This window comes from Gorilla gorilla, chromosome 3 (genome assembly GCF_029281585.2).
Source record: "Gorilla gorilla gorilla isolate KB3781 chromosome 3, NHGRI_mGorGor1-v2.1_pri, whole genome shotgun sequence".
In the NCBI taxonomy this organism is placed as follows: Eukaryota; Metazoa; Chordata; class Mammalia; order Primates; family Hominidae; genus Gorilla; species Gorilla gorilla.
Genome location: NC_073227.2, coordinates 97,214,117 through 97,236,018, shown reverse-complemented (window position 1 = coordinate 97,236,018; position 21,902 = coordinate 97,214,117). Strand labels below are relative to the sequence as shown.

The window sequence follows — 21,902 nt, the reverse complement described above, 5'->3', positions numbered from 1 at the left end:
TAGTTATCTGTTCTCAAAAAGAAAAGTAAATCTTTATTCATGCTTTCATTCATTCAGCAAATATTCATCGAGTACCAGTGTGGGTAGAACACTGTGTTAAATGCTAAGGATACCATGATGAAAAAACAAAGCCTCCCCAACTCATGGAGCGTACAGGGTAATGGGGCACACAGATGTCAATCAAATAGTCACAAATACATAACCATTAAAGCTATCCAAAGGACAGGATGCTGTGTAGCCTTATAACTCATGTGATTAACTACTCATTCTTTGAGTGAATTCACCAGCCTATAGTATGTAAAAATATGTATTAGTCCAAAGCACTGTTGAATATTAATTTAATAGGCGGCCCCTGTGTACAGCTGATGTGCAGGTTTCACATATTCAGATGAAAACAAATAGTCTTTCTGAGCAGCAGTACCTGATGGGAGAAGGTAGAAATATCAGGACTCAGGTTTCAAGGGAACAGATGTCCAATTTTAAAGAGAGCTGAGATGAAACCATGGGGCAGCAGAGGGCAGAGGAGACATGTACAGTACACTCCTTTGAGCTCTGTCTTTTCTCCTTACAGAATACCCACTTGGAAAAGAGAAGAAGTACACACCCCTTCATTTTAGGTCATGTCTTTTTCTGAGGTCCTATTTCAGTAGTACAGATGCCTCTGAGCTGAAGAGAGGTAAAGAAAAGAACAGGCTGTCTCGCACACAAAATCTTTGACTGACCACCAGCCACCTCCCAGTATCTGGAGAAATTCTGGCCTCACGAACTGTCCGCAAAGTAAGTTTTATTTAAGTACCCTGATTAATCATTTCTGTAGATACACACTCTTATCTGACTGCATTCTAGAAAGTATTGAATTGGTTTCACATTCTCTTTTAAAAAAAGGTTAATGGGAAGATGGGAAACGCCCTTAGTTCTCATGCAAAAGGGAAAACACTGGAATGCAAAGTTTTGACCCAAACCACAGCTATGAAGCCAGCATCGGGATGCTTTCAAAGTTAAGCATTGCTGGGGTAACTTTCATAATATAAAATGTCTGGACCATCTCATTACCAACGAGAATTGCATTCTTTAAAGATGATTTGAACAACATTAGCCACTCTGCTTGTCATCTATACCATGAAATCCCATGCCTAGAGCCAAGAAAACCCCCAAGGAAATTGTCTCACACAAGCAGCAGAACAGAGAGCGCCAGGCAGCAGTGAGGAACTGTTAAGAGAAAAACCATATGGTAATACAAGGAAAGAACAACTTCTCAGTGCGGCCCAGCTGGAAGCTGAGACTAAGGAGGAGCATCCAGGGGCCAGCCCCTAGGTCACAAAGCCAGGTAGATAAGCTCAGAATGCCAAACCCAGGGAGCCACTCTGGAAAACACATCATATAACCAAAAAAGCACTTGATTAATACTGAATAATTGTCCCAATTCCAAGTGCTATCTCCAAGTAACTTTCTCCAAAAGACTCCCAGTAGAGGAACACATTTTGCTTTTCCAGATCCTTACAAAATTAATGCTGTGTGGGGGTTTTCTTTGGGGCTGGTAAGATTTTCGGGAAATGTTACCTTTTAGTTGTTTTGTTTCTGTAACATTTGAATTATTACAAAAGAAAAAAAAAGCTGTAGTTTTATAATAGAAAATATATAAGATTTTTAAAATCCAGGAACATCAATAACAATAATACTAAATTAATAAAGATCTTTTTTGAGGAGGTAAGCCCACAATATTTATTGTAGCTAATAGGTAGGTTAACAGAGTAAAATAGGAGAACTTAATTTTTCTAATAGTAGAACCAAGTCATGTTGAAAGTGACAGGAGGAATCGGAAAAGTGGAAAAGTGTAGTGGAAGGTGCCCGACATGTGAAGTCAAGACAAGAGCACCTCTTTCATAGTTTAGCTGTGTGACCTAGGGTATTCAACTTTGCCTCAATTTTGTCAGCTTTAAGACACATTCTCTCACAGGGCTGTTGTAAAGAATTAATTAACATATTTCTCTTTTGTCAGCTCATTTTACACACTTTTCTTGCCCATCCTTGCCCATGACTTTAATAGCCAACCATAAGCTAACAACTCCCTTTGTCATGACCCACAGCCCAATCTCCTCTGCTGGGCTTCCTACTGTACAGCATGGCCCAGGCATCTCTAAGCCAACATCTCGGTGGAACTCAGCCTATCCCCATTCTCAATTCAAATAAGTCCTCCTATTTTTTTCACGCCAAATAGCAGCAATGTGTACTTCAAGGTATAAGAGAGTCCCCCAGAATAACATGTATTAGCATGCATCTGATAAAATCTGCACAGTTATAGATCTCCACCCTCTTGCAGGAGAAAAAAAGCCCACTGTTTAATCAGCTTAAACCCTCCCCTATCCTCTGAATTGGACAGTGAAGACTTGAAGTCATCAATATCATGTTAGCTTTTCTCCTCTGTGCCCTGATGTATACCTCTAACATTTACTGGTCACCCACCACACTCTTTTCGGCCAAATTTTTCCCACTCTGCCCTTTGGACATAACTACAACCAGTCTACTACCAGCTGGTTTCCATCCCTAAGCCCTGAAATCCAATGACTAACTTTGATATTTCTCTTAACGCTGCCCTCATTCGACTTCACCAAAATTTGTAAGTGCCTTGTTGTTTCAACAGAAGTCATACTCTCCAACCTTCTCATTTTCAGATAAGGAAACAGGTACAATGGCTACTTGACTAGTGTTCTTTATGCATGGGCCAGGTGGAGACAGAGTGAGGCGCGGGAGAACCCAGGACCCTGGTGCCTGGCCCACCTTCCCTCCATTACACTTAGGCCCGCTTTGCAGATAAGAACTCACATTGGTTGTGGATGAAGCTGAATCTAAAAGGCCTGGAAATACCATGCTGCATTCGTTCTCGTTCTTCCACCTAGACCTGCAGCCCCCTTTCTGTCTCTACAGCCTACCCAGGTTTACCTGGGACTAGAGTTTCACCTTCATTCCATCAGAAATTAAATTTCTCATATGCCCTTAGGAAAAACTCTGTTGAAAAGCAGTCCCCAGAAACAGGTATCCGAAGTGAACAGAGCCCCAGAGGCTGCTTACAACCCCAGATAGGGGGAGGAGGGGAATCACTAGCAAAACAGCATTTCAGCAAACAACCACCAAGTGTGAAAATCCAAAAATTGTACAAAGCGAGAGCACTTTTTTTCTTAGAGACAGAATGTTTTTCTAAAAGTCTGTGTAAACTCTTGAGAAGTTAAATCTAACTGGATGCCAAGAATTAACAACAACAAAAAAGACATTTTCTTCAGTTTCCAAAGACCACGGTCTCTCTCTGAGCCCAAGTGACTAATGCCTGTAACAGCCGAACATTACAAAGTGCTGACCAGCAGAAAGTCTGTTTGGGAATGACAAGGTCCACGTGTGCATTCCAGGGACGCTTACAGATTCTGCAGTACTCCAAGGAAGACAGGGTGGGAGGGAAGCAATGTGACAAATAGGCAAGAAGTATTTATAAAGGCACGACCCAATTAGAAACAGATGTTGCAGCTGCTCTCTCGCACTGGCCCACATCAGAGATGAGGAGAAGCCCGTCACCCAGCAGCCACCTAGGAACACTAATGAGCAAAGCAAGCGGGGAAGTGGGGAAGAGGTCATAAACCATTTCAAAACCCTCTTGCTGTCCAGTGGGTCCCAAACAACCCAGTTCCATTTAAGACATATCACGTCTCTTGCAGAGCATAAAACCACCCACTTGTCTCACTGTTGTTTATTTGGGTCATTTTTGTCCCTCCTGCCCTGTCTTTATCCTATGGAATGTCTTCAAAACAGCGACGAATAGGAGGTCAAAGAGAATTAAGAGGCTCAAAGCAGTTGGAAGTTTTTTCCTCAACTTTTTATGTCCTGTGCTACTCATATTCACACATCTATTCCTCAGTATTTCCTGTTTGAGAAATATTACGGCTCAGTTCATCTATTTCTATTCACTGAATGCATTCATCAGCAAATAATGAAATATGGATGGGACGCTTCCTTCCCCATGCCACCATTTCTATCACCGGATATAAATTAGCCACTTCCTTTCTGAAAGATACCATATATTTCTGTGCCTTTCTGAAAAGGCAGGGGATTTTCAGTTACAGTAATGGCCATGTGATGGCAGTCTCTGTGAGAGAAGAAAAAAAAAAAAATCCAATCCAGTTCCAAGCAAGTCATGAACAAAAGCACCAGGGCTGTTTCCCCTAGTCACAACCTGGCTGCTTTCTCCTCCCAAAGCATGTTCAGTTCCTAATCCAGGCTGACCTAGAACATCTGAGTCCAGTGACACATTTCCAGCACCTGAAAATTGAGGAATTATACCAGAAATGACCAAAACCATGATACATATTGAGGAAATAAACATACCAATTAACATCTGGTCTTGCTCTACAAATATTACTAAACAATTATGGCCAAAATCTTCAAGTCTTCCTAAGAGTTCTTTTTTTCTTTTTTTTTTTTTCCCTGAAATGGAGTCTTGCTCTGTCGCCCAGGCTGGAGTGCAATAGCGCGATCTCGGCTCAATGCAACCTCCGCCTCCAGGGTTCAAGCAATTCTCCTGCCTCAGCTTCCGAGTAGCTGGGATTACAGGCACCTGCCACCATGCCCAGCTAATTTTTGTATTTTTAGTAGACACAGGGTTTCACCACGTTGGCCAGGCTGGTTTTGAACTCCTGACCTTGTGATCTGCCTGCCTCGGCCTCCCAAAGTGCTGGGATTACGGGCATGAGCCATCACACCTGGCCTCTAAGAGTTCTACTGTGTCTTAATCTCAACCCTGGATAAAACAATATCAGGATGGAATAGAGGTTGTTTACATAAATGTGGGGCATGTGCTAGTTTTCTACTGCCATATAACAAATTATCACAAATTTAGTGGCTTGAAACAACATCCATCTATTAGCAGTCAGTTTCATAGGTCACAAGTTTGGGCATGGTGTAGCTGGACTTTCTGCCTGGGTTATCACACGGCTGAAATCAAAGTGTGGGCCAAGCTAAGGAGGTTGTCCTCTCAAGGCTCTGGGGAAATACCCTCTTCCAAGCTCATTCCAGATGTGGGCAGACTCAATTCCTTGCAGCTGTAGGACTGAGGGCCTTCTCTCCTTACTCGCTGTCAGAGGCTGCACTCAGCTCCAAAAAGTCGCTGACGGTTCCAAGCCATGAGGTCACCTCTGTCTTCAAAGTCAGCAATGGAAAATCTCCCCGTGTCCCTCTCACATGTCAAATATCCTTCTTCAGGAACAGTCTGGTCCCTTTTAAGGGACTGCTTAATGAGGTAAGGTCCACCCAGGTCAATCTCCATTTCTAAACGACAGCTGTGCCATAACCTACCTGTGGGAGTGATATTCACAAGTTCTGGGGATTATGCAGAGCGTGTACACCAGGGGGCTGGGATCTTGGGGCCATTTTCGGATTCTGCCTACCAAAGTATACATTATTTCAACATCCCTGTTTCTCCTGTGTAACTTTAGGATAAGATATAATAATGAATATTGGCATTTCCCCAGCTAAAAAAACAAAAACAAAAACAAAAAACAACAACAAAAAAAAACACACAACTGTCTCCAGGAGAAAAAAGATAAATATTAGTAAAAGCATGGTAAACTAGATCCCTCTCAGGCTACCAAGGCAAACCTTTTACACTGAATCTGGTAAGGGCAGCTAACCACAAACTGGCTAGCCTTTGGAGGAAGCCTTCCAATAACAAAAGTAAACTGCAAATGTTTAGGTGTTGTGTTTGTAACAAGAAATCTAGGAAATACAAAAGATTCTTAAGGAATTTGAGTCTTATTAGGGAGATAAGTTATTGAGGTAAAATGGAAGATGATTTTGAAATGTTTCATGATGAAATATACTACAAAGATTACAGGGTTAGACAATGGAGATGAATGTGGACCAGAGCAAAAATGTAAAACTCTCTTAAAGCAGGTCAGTTTTGCCCTAGGTTACGGTAAGATAAAATAAGATCTGGGCCGGGGGTGGTGGCTTATGCCTGTAATCCCAACACTTTGGGAGGCTGAGGCAGGCAATCACTAGAGGCCAGGAGTTTGAGACCAGCCTGGCCAACATGGCGAAACCCCGTATCTACTAAAAATACAAAAATTAGCCAGGCATGGTGGCACCCGCCTGTAATCCCAGCTACTAAGGAGGCTGAGGTGGGAGAATCGCTTCAACCCAGGAGGCAGAGGTTACAATGAGCCAAGATCACACCACTGCACTCCAGTCTGGGCAACAGCAAGACTCCATCTCAATCCAAAAAAAAAAAAAAGATTTGAATAGTTGCAGACAGGGAATGGAGATGGATGGAAAGAAAGAGGTAGAATCTATCAAGGAAGGCAGCAGGAAAAGGAAAGAGGCCCAAAGGGCAGGGAAATCAATGAACTAGGAAAACTAAGAGTAGAGGATGTAAGACTTTAAAACTGATTCTTTTTCAGTTTACTGGAAATAGTCCTTAAATGGGGAGCATTATGCCCAGGATGTGCTACTAAGTATTCGAGTGTCACTTGGGGGAGAGATCTAGAAACAATCACTGAGCAGCCACGTCATGAAAGACTTCTCTGTTTCCCACTCCCTAGTGTACTTACAAACATATCTTCCCACCAGACCAGCACACCAAGGGATCATGAGTATAGAATTGCCTCAGTCAAGGTTTTAACCCAGATTACCAGCTGCGGCAACCATCCAAATGGTAAGCTATTTGATGCAAACTTCTGCAGAGCATGAAAAAAAAAATGCATATCTTGCAGAGAAGCTAATAAACAGACTCTATTTGTTACCGCTACAAGTTCAGCCATTCTAATCAAGCTAAAGCTTTCTTACTCCTTCCTTACTCTGTTCTCCTTCTCAAAAAATAGGACCAAATAACCCCTAATAAATCAATAAATACTCCCACTAGCAGAGACAACTTTCTGCCTTACAGAAAGTTAACTGCACATTGTAGAAGCATCCATCTAGGTTAAGAGAAAGTTGGTTTAGAGTTTTTCTCACACATACTGTTGTGCTTAGGAAAGCAGACCCAAGAGGCTGTATTACAATTTTCCTCTTTTCTCAAAGTTCTCCTATTGATAGAAGATTTTATATGCTGGCTTTCTTGTCTTGATCAGTTAATGCAAAACAAACCTTTTCACATGCTGCGGCTCACAAGAATGTTCCCACAGTCCTCTCCACCCCCTCCATTGTCCACTAAAAATGTCTCTTAAAGAGCCATTTTCTTTATCATTATCATCATGTTGATATGTCTGAATAATCAAGTAGGGCCCAAGTAGAACACAGGGAAAACGCAACTGCATACAACAATCTGTTATAAATCCCATCAGCTCTCAAAAAGAGATGATAAAATATGTGCAAGAGCACAGGTTACATTTTTACTCATGTTGTTACCACAAAGCACAAAAGGTTTGGGTCAGCAGCCCAGACTTCTCAGCAAGATCGGGTCCAATTCCACATCAATGCTCCTAGATTGATAGATTAAGAGTATGGGATATGTGAATGGGAATATGTTTCTGACAGTCTTGATAGCATGATTACAGGGAAGCATTAAGCTAAAATCAAAACTTGAAAGATTATAGCTTGGCAAGAGATCCTTGCTGTAATCCATACGATCTGTAGGAAGGAAAAACTGAAGTTAAATGAGACTCAGGGTGAAAGACAAACCAGAATTAGCAAAAATCTTAGGCACTGATCCAGGTGGCTGCCATTAAACACTCCCAAAGCCTAATGGTCCATTTGAATAATTATTACTCACATAGATAAAATGAATGGCAAGCTAAGGGAAATAAGTGATGATTACACTGGCAAAAACAAGAACTACTTTCCCATTTGAATTTGAGAAAAATCCAAGCCTCAAATCCCTTCCCACATAGAGAGGGTCAGACCACGTATCTCACTGTAATCATGGCTACACAGAGTTAAGCCTCTTTTGCCACAACTGCACCAAATGTACACACTTAGGTTGCTTATTACCGGGAGTGGGTTTAGCGCAATGTGGCAGCTGCAGCCACCGATATAAGGAAACAAGGCTTGGCAGCAATTCCCCACGATTCCTTCTCAGTTCCACTTCCTATCCACCCTTTAGCCCGGATATTAATAATTCAGAAGACAGTGTGACAGCCACAAGTCACATGCATGAACACCCAAGAAACAATCACTGTAAAACCTGATGTATTTGGACAGACAAACTTGTGAAGCTTTAGTCCTCATGGAGAACAGAGCACCAGTAAATGTACCTCATACTTCACCTCATATTCTGGGATCAAGGTGGAAAAGTAGATCACTATCTTTTCAAAGTATCAGTTTAAAGTTGCTGGGAGCACCTATATGATGAAGGTTAAAATACCCAGAGAAGGAAAAAAGGCAACAGGCTCTACCACTTTTTTATCCACAGAACAAAAAAAGAGGGGTCTGCCATTTCCCTAGATCAATCAAAAAACAATTTTATCAAACATTTATGAAAAGACCACAATACTAAGTATGGTTTAGCAAAAACAAACAAGGCATTCAAAGGTCACCATGCTTGATGCTTGGTCTACCTTTCAAGCTTCTCAATATGTCCCTCCTTCCACTCCAGCCATCAGGAAAATAATGTTTATTGGGTGCTTGTTTGCCCCCACTTTTTTTTTTTTTTTTTTGAGATGGAGTTTCTCGGCTCACTGCAACCTCTTTCTCCCGGGTTTAAGCAATTCTCCAGCCTCAGCCTCCCAAGTAGCTGGGATTACAGGCGCCCACCAGCACGCTCGGCTAATTTTTGTATTTTTTAGTAGAGACGGGGTTTCACCATGTTGGCCAGGCTGTTCTTGAACTCCTGACCTCAGGTGATCCGCCTGCCTTGACCTCCCAAAGTGCTGGGATTACAGATGTGAGCCACCATGCCTGGCCCTTTGTTTGCCCTTTTAAAAACCTTCCCATTTAATCCTTATAACTTGTGAAGTAGATACTACTGGCTCCATTTTACAGAGAAGGAAACTACAGTTCAATTCATGGCAGAACCAGCATTCAAACCAGTTTTGCCAGATTCTAAGTCCACCACCGCCCATACACTAAACTGGACAACTGACTCTTTTCAAAGCATACCAACCTCTGCACAGAGCATGCCTCCACCTTCAACTCCACTGGTCAAATCCTACTCATCCTCAAAATTCCAGGCAAAATGCCACTTTCTTCACTAAGCCTTCCCTGGTTCCTTGAATTAGACACCATTGCTTCTTATTTTATAAAGGTCCACTCTATTTGGGTCCTTGGTCACATCTTGCATCTAGCAGTATTTAGTTTCTCACTTGGTCAGGCCCCCAAAAGAATGTACATTTTTTGAGGACAGGAACCCTGTCTTATTCATCTTACTTTGAACTTTATGTACCACGACATCACAAGTAGCCAGGGCCATACGTTTAGGAGGAATGAATGCAGCAACTTATTTCTCACCAAGTCTACACAACCTGACTTCCCCAACCAAAAACAACAGCCATGGAGCAGCAGTGCAGTGATAGAGAATTCACGGGAGGCAGCATTCACTATGGGCTGAAATGCCCATGGTATGTTTGATGGAGGAAGTGAAGTTTAAGAGGGCCCTTGGAAAACGGAGAAAAGGGATGTCAATACTCAAGCCACATGCTTCAGTATGAACCCTTCCCAACACTTAGTCACAATCAACTGCGGGGAGGGAGAGACATGGTAGTGAAGAGGTCAAACGTTGTAGGGGTGTTTGCTCTCAGGAAATAAACTATTCTGCTAAAGTTCACAAGTATAAAGCTCTTATTTTATACATATATGGCAGGCATTATGCTGAGTATTTTACATAGGTCTCATTTACTTCTCACAATCGCCTCTGAGGTGTGCACCATTATTATTCCCATTTTACGGTGGAAGTCAGTGAAGCTCTAAGAGATTAAGCTGCTCAGGGTTGTGCAGCAAGTAAGCGGTAGGGCCAGGAGTCAACGCCAAGCAGGCTGCCTCCAAAGCCCAGGCCACTACATTAGTAGAGGCTGGGAGTCTAGAAAAGTTACCTCTGGTCAACCTTTTATAAACCAGAGAGTGATGTGTGTGTTGGCCATCAAGGGACATGTGTGGCCCACTCAAGCACATCACACTACAGAAGTCACCAACTTCCAAGGTGAGAAATCGCTGGAGAGGTAGGTTGTCATGGTGCACAGGCCCTATTCCACCAAGTAAGAGCACACAAGGAAAGCAACGTGGGAGCTACGGGAAGTGGGAACAGCAGGAAACAAGAGAAGGAAGAATCCAAGAAGAGACCTCCACCACCAACTGCTGGAGTGGATTTCTTATATTTCTCACAGAAAAGAAGCAGAATAAGTCTAACCCAGAGAGTGCAGATTAAGGTTAGGCAGCCTACAGCAATCACTCTTACTCTCTCTCACACTCTTCTAAGAGCAAGGATTATCAAGTCTCCTTTCTTACTTTTCTCTGGCAAAGCAGTAAGAATTAGTTGCAGAGAAAAATCAACCAAAGCTTACATAGAAGTTGCAAAGAAAAACAAGAAAGGATGCAGTTAGCAGTCCTGACTGATTAAAACCACATGACTAACATATCAGATATTCCCACCACTTCCTCCTTAGCTTCTTATAGACTACTGAGGAGCAAACACATATATGCTTGTATTACCAAAAACAAACAAACAAATAACCTTTCGGTAGTATGGGCTAGAGAAGAAATATTTTCTGTATCTCTACCTAGTATGTGCAAGGAACTGGTAAGCCATTTTATCAACTTAGTCATCCTAAAAAAAAAAAAAAAAAAAAAAAAGACGAACCTTTTGGGATAAGAGGACATCCCCAGATTCACTCCTTCATCCTTTTTAGAAAGGCTAAAAATGCTCATTACCTGGTATTAAAATTAGACTAATGAAAAAAAAATATTGATTTACTGGTGAAACTCCATTATCCACTTCTGAGCTTATATTTAAAAATAAGTCTTTAAAAACTAGCAATATTTTTACTCTCAGGAAAACTAATATTCATTATTCTAAAGCCTACCCTGGGCTAGGCATTAGTTGGTAATTTCACTTGTGCTGTTTCACTTAATAAATACAATATTTACTTAGACCCCCATTTCTGAAGGCATTTTAATTACACTCACATTCCTTTACATGCACTTCTCTGCAACCTGCAATTTGGAACAAATGTTCAACCACTAGCCACCATGGCAGCAACATAAAATACCTGTTTCGTTGATTTCCTAACAATCCATGAGGTAATTACAAATAGTTTACTCAGGCCCTTGGAAACCATGTTCAGATATCATCTACTTAAGCAGTAATATTTTTGTAAGTGTAACAAAGGGGAGAGCATTCTAAAATCAAACTTTAAAAAATTCAAAGTCACATATTATTTACTGCCATATTCTCTCTCTCTTGAGCTTTTTACTATGGTTTAAATCTCTCCCACCAAAAATGCTTTCTTTAGAACACTATACTCTTCTTTCTCTACCTCATTCCATGTTATATTGTGTAGCTGGGCTTATCTACCTTAAGGCAAATAAGGAAAAAACCATAAAAAACTACTTTAACCATTATATTCCATAGCTAAACATCCATCAGGGCTTCCAATCCTATTTCAGCTAGGTTGGCTATAAGTGACAGGGACCACCACTTCTCTGGTTTTCAGTGTCATCATCTGTAACATAGATGGGTGGAGAAGGGTCATTGAGGAAAGGTACATAAACTCTAGTTGTTAAATTATGGGATTCTAACATTTGCAATGGGATAAAAGATTAAAGGCTGCCAGAGCCTATGTCAGAGTGGGTATCAGACTTCAAATAAAACCTCACTAGAGGTATTGGGTCATCAAAACAAAAGTCTAAAATGCTGACGCCAAGCAAGAAGATACAACAGAGTGGGATGGCTCCCAACATAAGTCAAATAGCGGGTTACCCTTTCCAAGAAGTGCAACTTTATGATTGTTTAGATACCACAAAATCAGCCTATTATCTAGTGGAAAGGAGAACAACCAACGAGTCTTTGAGGGCCAGGATCAGTGTGACATAGAAGGCTTAGAACGGTTGAAAGCCATTGTCGTCTGACAGTCAAACATTCAGACACCAAGAAATCTCATCACTCTAGTCCCAAAGGTGAGCTTGCAAGTCTCCAGTTCTGTGTATTCATGCAGCAATTAGGGAATCACAAGCCTTGGATCTTATGTTAACACAAGTATAGGAAGTGAAAAATAATCCTGATGGGTGAGCCAGGTATCAAAAGGGGTATTTTAAAAAACTGGTCCTAGAAAGATGCAAGAGATACAAGCCAAAAAAAAGCAGAAAATGTTGAATACAAAATATAGTATTTACTGTTTCCTCAAGTACTAAAAACCAGAGGTTTCTTTAAGTATATAAGTAGATACCTCATAATCTTTTACAACATGCCCTTACCATGTAAAGAAAACAGAACAAACACTCACATACCCAACACCCAGCCCAAAAAACAACACATTAACAAAAGCTTTGAAGCCCCATGGTATCCTGTGAGATGGCATCACTCTCCCTGTGTACTGGAGGTAAACACTATCCTGAATTTGCCTTAAACTCTTTTCTTGTTTTTCTTTATAGTGTTACCTTATACACTACTATCAGGACACAGTCACTAACTTCAAAATAACAAAAGTGCTTACTTCCTTCTCCAAGTTATCTGTAGGAAATTCAGAACTCCTCCTTAGAGAAGACTGAAGGTAGAAGATACAGAGAGTAGATGAGTTACTTTAAAGAAAGCGGTTCTCAAAATTTGGTAAGAGAATCCTTGGGTCCTCCCCAAGAACCTTTTAGGGGTATACAAGTTCCTCCTTTTCCAAACACATACCTATGTGAGGTTGAATCTTCAGGTACTTCAACCAAAAGAATATGCTGCATCAGAGTGAATGAAATACAGATCTGATGACCCAGCTGTCCATTAAGTCAGACATTAAAGAGATTTGCAAAATGTGAAACAATGCATCTCAGCTAATTTTTTGACTTGAAAAATGTAGTTATTTTTCATAAAACAATGTTATTTACATTAACATGTAATAAGTTAATTATTGTTATTTTAAGTGAATAAGTAAATATATTTCAAACTTGAAGTAATAATAATAGAAGCGGATTGAAGTTGCAACAAAAACCTATGGGAATGGCTACGGGAAGTACTTCATGTTTGTAGAAAGTATACCAACTAACCAAAAATGCCCCAAGCTGACATAGTCATAGTAAACACTTTGGGATGGTAGAAAGAGTTTTCCAACCATGTTCTATGTTGTCCGCAAGGCATTAGTTATTCTTTAGTCCTAGAGATACACACACAAGAGGCACCAAGAGTAACCCAAGCTGTGTTCAAAAAGCCTTTTAAAAGGGCTTACATTTATTTTTTTTTTTTCCTCTTTTCTTCTTTTTTTTTTTTTTTGAAACAGAGTCTTGCTGTCACCCAGGCTGGAGTGCAGTGGCACAATCTCTGCTCACTGCAACCTCCGGGTTCAAGCAATTCTCATGCCTCAGCCTTCTGAGTGGCTGGGATTACAGGCATGTGTCACCGCACCTGACTAATTTTTGTATTTTTAGTAGAGATGGGGTCTTGTCATTTTGGCCAGGCTGGTCTTGAACTCCTGGCCTCAAGTGATCTGCCTGCCTCGGCCTCCCAAAGTGTTGGGATTACAGGTGTGAGCCACCACACCCACCCAAGCGCTCACATTTCTTACAAAGGGTAGCTTACCATAAAATATCCAACTGCATTGAGGACCTAAGTTAAACTTGATTCATTCCATCTGCAGCCCAGCTCCAACAGTGAGATTCTTTTCACCATAAATAAACCAATGTCCAGGGTCCTAAACACAAGATCAGTGACTAGAAGGGGAGTTTGGGTTTTCTCCACTTGGCAGTGGGAAACGACTGAAGAATCTGTCTACAAATGACCTATCTAGAACGCCTTAGTTCTACTGTCCTTGGGTTTGTAGTGTGGGCAAGTGTCAGGGGATTTGGCTCCAGTTCTGAGCCTATGGGTCTTAAGCAGGTCACTTACTCTCCTGGGTCTTGGCTTCTTTCTCTGTAAAATAAAAGGGCTAGATGAGATTGTTTCTTTGTGAGCCCTTCCTGCTCTAACACTCTACGAAATCTCCAGCAACAAAAACCTGAAGTGGTATTCACTTTGCCTCCCCAGCATCCGGTACAGGGATTGGCAGAGTGTTGAGGCACAACATGAGAACATGAGTCACTGACCTTTAAATAGCGGACCAGTACCATGGCAAAGGGGGATAATTTTAAGAAAGAAAGAGGACAACAGGAAAAGGAATTAGGAAGAGTCAACACGGGACATCTGGGATGTTTTTATCCCAATTTCAACTGCTAGTGGGTAGAACTTATGAACACCACCAATATGAGAGGGGAGAGAAACCAATTCTTTAGGCTCAAATGAGGGGACATGTGAGTGATCAAAAAGATTGCTGGAAAAGCATAGATCCAAAGCCAGAAGCTGTATTCTGGGGCTCAAATGAACCCTACTTCTCCAGAGACCACAAAATGCCTTGATTTATGAGGAGACGTAAAAGTGGTATCAAATCACCAAAACTATTAGTGATACGAATATAAAATGTTGGTGAAGTGTATTGAAATAGTGCCAGGACCACCACTCTGGAAATAGTGGCTTAGTGCTTTACATCTCTAAAACTAGCTAACATTCAGAAGGTATTATTTATATGCCAGGCACTGGTCTAAGGTGCATAAAAAATGCATTAAAGTGTACATCCTTGCAGATGTGGAAACAAAGTCACAGAGACACAAAGAAATTCGCCCAAGTTCTCAGAGCAAGTAAGTAACAGAGCCTGGGTTCTAACCCACTTTAACACTATGAAATTATACCAGTGAATCGCTTCAGAATATTTCCAAATAAATAGATTTTGGTTTCTGTGCTGTTTGCTCAATTTGTGTCATACAAAAAGTAGTAGACAAATTTTCACCAAAATGTAAGGTTATGTTTGGGATGGTCTGAGGAAATCCATGCTGAGCTGTGTGGAGAGCTGAACAGCTGATGAGGAACCTTGGGAGAGGGCCCTCCTCTGGGCATCAACAGCTGAGCTGCCTCCCTCGTGCTGCGCTGCGTGGCTGCTCCACACACACGTATGCTGTATCATGCACACACGCACTGCAAGCCACAGCCAGTTCCCTTGCACCAGAGTGACAGGTGGGTTTCTCTGGACCTGACTGACTGAAGGGATGCTGTGGAACAAGGCTGGGGCTGGAAAAGAGAGGCAGACCCGTCTGTCACCCTGGTGGGCAGCAGCAAAGCGAACGTAGAAAAGCAGGGACCCCAGGAGAGATGGAGCTTTGACTTTTTTGTTTTCTCCCCCACAGGCTTTGAGTGATAAAGTCCTGCAGAAACTTTAAGAGCAACTAACTCTCCCAGGGCATGCCAACAGATACTTGATTTAAAGCATAACAGGCCCCATCACTGACTTCAACTACTCACCACTCGGTTTCTTCTCATCTACTTTTTATTTTTAAAAATGTGTAACATCACATTTGGGCACCTGTGAGAGAAGAAAGAATTGACTTCAATCCTGGCACCATTTACTTGCCAGTTGTGGACTCTGGGAGTGTTAAGTAGCCTTTCTGAGCCTGTTTTCTCATCTGTAAAATGGCATAATTATGGCATCTACTCCTAAGTCTGTTGAGAGAATGAGATCATGTACATGAAGTCCTTAGACACAGTGCCTAGCAGAATGAGTGCCCAGTATTATTACTTATTATTGTTTTGATGAGAATTTTAATCTATAAATCAGAAAACAACCTAAGTGAAAGGAGTACTAAAATGGGATATCTCCCCCAAAACAGCAAACATTAACAACCTTAGTTAACGACCCTATCACTAACTTAAGGGCTCCCTTGCTTGTTTTTCATCTAGCTCAGTTTGTACTCAACTGCTAATTACAAGTTAGGTGTTAATTATCTCATAAACATTTCTTCAAATCACAGAGCATTAATTGCCTGCCCCAACTAAAAAGGCTGGATTCCTGAGCGCTCTTCCTTTTCATGCCTTAGGTTCCAAGCTGTTTGCTTTCTTTGAGTTGCTTCTAATTTATTAGTTCAGGACTTCTCCCACTGGGTGAATGAACTGTGTTTCTTAGCAGTTGCTATGTTCTTGCCCCTTCTAAACCACCAAGCAAAAGACAAAACAGTAGTTAAATATAATTAAGTGAATTTCAGTGAAGAGTGATCTAGATTTCTAAAACAACACACCAAAAGTACAAACCAAAGAGAAAAGATGGCACAGTTAGAACTTCTGTATAACAGGACACCAAAAACAAAAGTACAGATACATGACTGGCTAGGAGAAGATATTTGCACATACAATAAAGGATGAACCTCAACAAGATAAATAGCCCAATGGGTGGGGCGGTGGGGGGCGGGGGGGTAGTGGAGGAAGGTAAGGATGTGAATACGTTATTTGCAGAGAAATAAACAGAAATGGCCAATAACCACATAAAAAGATGTCCAACCTCACTAAGTCATGGTAGTTGGGGATCGTAACAACCTGGAGCTTGTGGTATCTTGTGGACCCACCGGCCATCTTTAGTTAACAATTACTTTTAAAAAAATAGCTTACATCCTCATATTTTAAAAGGTCTGTTTTTAAGAAGACAATGCAGAGCTGTATGGGGCAGCTGTGACAACCATTTGGCATTTTATACCTAGACCTTCACCACGTTCTTTAAAGATGAACAGTGTATCAATGAATAGCTCCAAAGTTTTTTTATTTTAAAGTGGTTTCCTTTTTCCTGCTTTCTCAAGTGAATACTGCCCTTCTAAGAAGCTCATAAAGTCTTGGCATCTTCGTAAGTGTTGTGCTTAAGACAAGATTCAAAGGTCACAATTAAAAAGTACTTAGCTAAAACAACCTCCTCAATATTCTGATCACAATACGTAGAAAGATTTAAATCTTAAATCTAATCTAAATCTAAATCTAATCTTCATCTAAAAATTAGTGTTTCCTTTCACCAGTATACACTGATGTCTGCATGAAGTCCATGTGCTATTCTTAAATTTAGTACTCAAATCTCAATATTTTAGGTGAAAGGCTAAAAAAAAAAAACCTCTCCATAATTAATATAAAAAAAAAGCAGCATGGAATAGTGTGATAAACACTGGCTGGGAGTCAGAAGTAAAGACTCCAGCTCTGCCATATTTTAGGGGAATGACTTTGGGGAAAGTTACTTCTGAGCCTCTATCTTTACTTGCAAAATGCATATAATATTAACATCTCATAGGTTTGATATATTAATGTATCATAGGTTTTTAATGGTTTCAACTGATTGGAACTATATTGAAACTATGAAGCACCTTGTATAGTCTTTCCCACATTAAACAATTCCACAGTAGAAAATATTTAAAATGTTGTTCTCTATTAATTCAACATCAATTCTGCTAGATATTTATGTATGTTTATATAAGATATACATACAGATATCATATATAAACTTTTAAAATGTAAATACTTATTGTTCCAATGAATCCTGTTTCCCAACTTCCACAGGACAAAGATATCTAATGAATAATCACCTCTCACATTATTTCTAGAACTTTCATCAAGCATGTTGGTATTTTCTGGAAGCAAATAAGCAATGAAAATGAAAATACTGAAAGATGCCCACTAATTTCCATAAAAAACAGCTTCAGGAGTCAATCCTATACACATAATTTCAATTACTAAGAAAAGCCCAGGGGAAGGCCCTGAATACAGCATCAAAGAGAAATACCTATATCATTTGCTAAGGCTGCCTCACCAGTCACTGTAGTATTTTCTGATTGATAGGAGTAAATTATATTACACTCTGTCCAATCCAACTAGTATGGTCTGAGCAATCCAGGGCTGAGAAAAATTGGACTGAGACTAGAAAACAGGTGAAATGAAAATTAAAATCTTAAGCCAATTCATTGCATGTCTTTCTCAGCCCTTCAAAGCTTCCTGTTGTCAGATGCTCAACCACTAAATACTGATAACTGTAAGAATTCCTGGAGAAAATTTAGCAGATTGTTAAATTCTTTGTTCTGCAATCTCCTTTTAGGATGTTTTGCCACAGTAATGTTTTCTGACTAAGTCGCTCTACATAGCAAGAGACCTGAGCCTGTAACTGCACAATTACTTTTGAAGCATTTACTGAATAACTCCTTTGTGCTAGCCACTACTCTATGCTGTGTTTAAGATACAAAAATTAATAAGGCGTGAAAACTATTATGGTACAACACGGTATCTGCTGATTAGAGAAGCCTAAGAAAAATGGGAATTCAGAAAACTAGTCCTCCTAACTCTGCCTGGTTGAGAGTCCTGAAGGATGACTAGATAGAGAGACTGGAAACAGGCCAAAGAGAAAGGCATTTAGGTGAAATGCAAAAGCAGAGGTAAGCGAAGGGGACACACACAGGGCCCAGCAGGTAGCCTAATGGAGATTGTAGGAAGACAGGCATGAAGTCTCGGAAGGGCATGCATGTCATGCTGGGAGTTGAGCTGTTATTTATTGTAAAGGGAACAGAAGTATGGAAGGGCATTTTTGCAGAAATAAGAGAGAAAAAATAGATTTAGTCTCTCCAATACCTTTTTTCTTTTGGAAACCCCAAGAAAAGGGCCCTTTAGTTCTACAGTTCATACAAAAGTATTATGAAATGCTTTTTAAGAACTGGCGTAAAGTATCTGAATTTTTAACTAATAGTCAGAAAAGGGCTAGAAATGTCAGAAGTGAATTTTTAACTAACCCTCTGGTTTAAAGTAGTAGAGAAAAATCCCATTACTATGTTGCTGTTTGTGATGCCTCCTTGGTTGTGTTTATTCAGCTGTGATACACTCTAATCTTTATGAACCATGAAGTTGGTAGAGTTTACCCTACTCCTATCGACTGGATTGTGTATGGACTTCTCTTTTCTAATTTCTTAAGAAAAATTCGCATGGATACATTTATTAATTCCCTTGATGCCCAGAGTCAAAGATTTATTTTATTTAGTTAGGGGCCTGAAATATGATTCAGAGTTCCCAACATTTTCTCAAATTTCTCTGTAACTTTCAAAGTGAAGTTCAAATGTCTCATATTTTGTACTTTTTTTGTAATCTCCAAAATGCTAAAATGCCACTTATTTTAAAAATTTGTTTGGCCAAACAAATATTCAGTGGATTCGATTTAGAAAACCAGCAGAAGAAGAGGTCTAAAGTTCAATACTGGTCTCTGGAGGCTCATTCACCCTGTCTCCCAAATCAGAATTAGGATACGATTACAACAAGACGATGTGTTCAAGAGTCCCAGATCCTCAATGCAAGTTGTAATATTAAGAACTACATATGAAACTATTGTGCTCATGACCAAGACTGAGCATGAAAAGAGCTCCCGCTGCCACTTGCTTCTGTTGGCCTGAAAAATTAGAGACAAATCCAGCATCTGACTTTAGCTAGGGAATCTTTTCTTCAAGGCAAGAAGACTATGTTTCAAGCCAAACATAACATGTGGGAAGAAGACTATTCCACATGTACACATGGAACCTTTAACTTCCAACTCCACATTTCTCAATAAAAATGCTCCAGCATAACAGTGTTTGAGTAGAATAAATTGAGAGGGGTGGAGTGTTCAATGACCATGTAAAATGCCACGGATTTCTTTAAGAATAGGAAGATACATCAATACTCCTTATTACCATTTTGCTCAAGCTACCATCTTGAATCATATGAAGCTACTATTTTTGTAGTTGAGAAATGGCTGGATATCAACTTTCATGTGGTTCAACCCACTACTAGGACATTCTGTAAAATCAAGAGCAATTTTGCCACATCTTTTTCTTTTACTGTTAATGATCTCACTGGCTTTTTGCTTCTTAAAAAGGTTATGAAAGAGCAGCCTTCAGAAAAGAAGAGTCTCAAAACTCATAACAAAAACAACAGAAATTTTATCAATAAAAATGTTCCAATAATTAGAAAGAGAGCCTAAATCAACCTTTTAGAAAGATGTTTTCTAAATAGTCTGCTTACAAAACATCTGCCTTTTTTGTTTTTCTAAGACTCTAATTGTCACTAATAGTTCCTAGAAGATGCATTTTTGTATAGGCAGGAAGACCGAAAAGAAGGGAAGATGCTGGGTTTCAGCTGTAGAGGGAAGGATTAACAGGAAATTTAAGCCTCAACTTAAGTCCTTAGGCCTCAATAAGGATTAATGGGAAATTTAAGCCTCAATTCCCCAGGCCTCAGTTTCCTCATCTTAAAGGAAGGTCCTTTATTAGGTGACCTTTGAAGGCCCTTCTGCCTCTAGCACTAATAATTTATTGAAATTTGGTAACAGATTTTATTCTACCTATATCAACTTGCATTTTATATCGTCCCACTGCTGAATTCATAAATAATTTCATGGCCTATAGGAACAGCCATTAACTGTCATTGGAACTCAACCAAAAATAGAAAATCCAACCCCATTCACTATATATAGCATATGTTTTTGCGGAGCCACATTTGCTTGGCTACCACACACTCTAGAATTCCTCCCACTCCCTCAGCTGTGGGCCTGCTCACACCATACATCAACTTTTGGTTCTCCAAATTTGCTCTCTTATGGCCGGGCCTGTATTGGAGAAATCCTGTTACAGAAACAATTAAAAAATTTTGATGTTGTCCTCAACCAATCTATATGTTTTAATATCAGAGTTCAAGCACTTGCTTCACTTGTATTTTAAAAGCAGGCAAATTTTCTGCACACACAAAAAGCTTAAATTGTTCAAATGTTAAATCATTCTAAAAGGCATACCAAAAAAAAAAAACTATTAACGGTTCCTTTATTCAAATACAAGAAAAACAAATAAATTTATTTCCAATGGAAATCAGATTGCAAATTGGCAGACTCAACCAGCAAATGTGTTTATGTGACCCACACAGTATTTTTAAAACATTTAGTTGCCAACATTGTCAGATGTGGAAATTTCACATCAAATTCCAAATGTCCATCTCTTCCTTTGAAAAACTGAAGACTATGGCACCATCAGGCCCCCATTTCCTAGTCAGAGCCAAGAGGTGGCATGTGTTTTTCCAGCAGTTTAACTGAAGAATGTGGGTTGCCTTTTTGGTACTTTTTCTCCCTCAAATAAATGAGCTAAATAATGAAGCTCATTCATAGATGGCTTACACATTTGCCTCCCTTACTATCATCTTGCCATGCCATCAATAATTCAACACGGAACCTAATTGAAGCTTAACCAAAACTGTGTATAAACCACTGGCCATTAACTAAAGAGAAAGTTAGATAAATTTCTATTTCTTATTAATGTTATAGCTACATCAGGTTAAGCACTTTTTCTTTTCTTTTTTGTGATGGAGTCTCACTCTGTCACCCAGGCTGCAGTAAAGGGGCATGATCTTGGCTCACTGAAACCTCTGCCTCCTGGACTCAAGCAATTCTCGTGCCTCAGCCTCCCAAGTAGCTGGGATTACAGGTGTGAGCCACCACACCTGGCTAATTTTTGTATTTTTAGTAGAGACGTGGTTTTGCCATGTTGGCCAGGCTGGTCTCAAAATCCTGACCTCAAGTGATCTGCCCATCTCGGCCTCCCAAAGTGCTGGGATTACAGGCCAGGTTAAGCACTTTTCTAACTACAATAAAGCATAAGCATTAACTGAGATCTAGACTACTTAATTTTTTTTGAGACAGGGGCTCCCTCTGTCTCCCAGGCTGGAGTACAGTGGCACAATCTCAGCTCACTGCAGCCTGAAACTCCCAGACTCAAGCGATCCTCCCACCTCAGCCACCGGAGTAGCTGGGACAACAGGTGAGCGCCACCACCTCCCAGCTAATTCTTGTATTTTTTCTGAGAAATGGGGTTTCACCATGTTGCCGGGGCTGGTCTCAAACTCCTGGGCTCAAGAGATCTATCTTCCTCGGCCTCCCAAAGTGCTGGGAATTACAGGTGTGAGC

General features: G+C 40.3%; 1 protein-coding gene and 1 long non-coding RNA gene across 13 annotated transcripts in view; one reads left to right on the top strand and one right to left on the bottom strand.

The window, feature by feature from the left end:
• The window catches only part of LOC109026596 (uncharacterized), a 30,391-nt gene extending 14,968 nt beyond the window's left edge, over positions 1-15,423 (top strand). The window contains exons 4-5 of one of the 3 annotated variants that reach the window (XR_010133398.1): positions 572-777; positions 15,322-15,423. This is a non-coding gene — a long non-coding RNA (uncharacterized lncRNA). Of the gene's footprint in view, positions 1-571; positions 778-885; positions 1,414-6,581; positions 6,691-15,321 lie in introns of those variants that run through there. The other 2 variants (XR_010133399.1, XR_010133397.1) reach the window with 2 other exon arrangements.
• SEPTIN11 (septin 11) overlaps positions 1-21,902 on the bottom strand; it is a 206,535-nt gene that overhangs the window by 167,614 nt on the left and 17,019 nt on the right. The gene's annotated exons all lie outside the window — the stretch shown is intronic.